The sequence below is a fragment of the Equus quagga genome, unplaced genomic scaffold (assembly GCF_021613505.1).
Source record: "Equus quagga isolate Etosha38 unplaced genomic scaffold, UCLA_HA_Equagga_1.0 HiC_scaffold_283_RagTag, whole genome shotgun sequence".
Classification (NCBI taxonomy): domain Eukaryota; kingdom Metazoa; phylum Chordata; class Mammalia; order Perissodactyla; family Equidae; genus Equus; species Equus quagga.
This window is the reverse complement of record NW_025793439.1, coordinates 10035-10755: the sequence shown is the minus strand read 5'-3', so window position 1 is coordinate 10755 and position 721 is coordinate 10035. Positions and strand designations below refer to the sequence as shown.

Sequence of the window (721 nt, the reverse complement as noted above, 5' to 3'; positions counted from 1 at the left end):
CGTCCCTGGGTGGGCTCGAACCACCAACCTTTCGGTTAACAGCCGAACGCGCTAACCGATTGCGCCACAGAGACACGCGGAAGCGCCACAACCGCCCCCCTCAGGAACTGGGGCTCCTTCAACGCCAGGCCGAGCCACCCGCCCTTGCAGGACAGCAGTGCCGGCTCCAGAGCCTCGGAAAACCCGACACGCGGAGTCGGCGCAGCGTGTGCATCGCCTTTGAGAGCCGCGCGTTGCGTGATTCCGGAGGCAGAAGGGCAGCCGAGCGTCCTCGCCCCGCCTTGCTCCACACCCGCCTCAGCTGCCAGCACCACGGAGACGCCTGGGGCCGCGACCCCCCCGGGCCTGGGCCGAGTGGGGCCCAAGGGAAGCTGAACGCCCGGTGGGCTCCGGTGACAGACGGCTCGTCCCGTTTGCTCCGCCTTCACCCGACCACCTGCGCCGCCGGCGCTCCCCTCACTCCACTCGGCTCGGCCGAGGTCGGTGGGGGGAGGGAGCCGGAAGGACGGAGTGGGGGTGGTCGAAAGGGGCAAAGGCGAAGAGGCGGCAAAGAAGTGGGGGAGGCGTGGGCGGAGGACCAGGAGACTTCCCAGGAGGCCTGGGCAGAGACCCGGGCCAGATTCGGGGAGGTGAGGATTGTTTTGTGGTTTTTTTAAAATCATGTACCGGAATGGAGAGGAAGGAAGGGAGGGGAAAATGGAGAGCGGGCACGACAGAGAAG

The 721-nt window shown here is 67.1% G+C and overlaps 1 non-coding gene across 1 annotated transcript; it reads right to left on the bottom strand.

Annotated features, from left to right (window-relative positions):
* On the bottom strand, positions 1-74 carry TRNAN-GUU (transfer RNA asparagine (anticodon GUU)). The gene has a single exon. It is a non-coding gene; the product is annotated as a tRNA-Asn (tRNA).
* Positions 75-721: the final 647 nt, after the last annotated feature.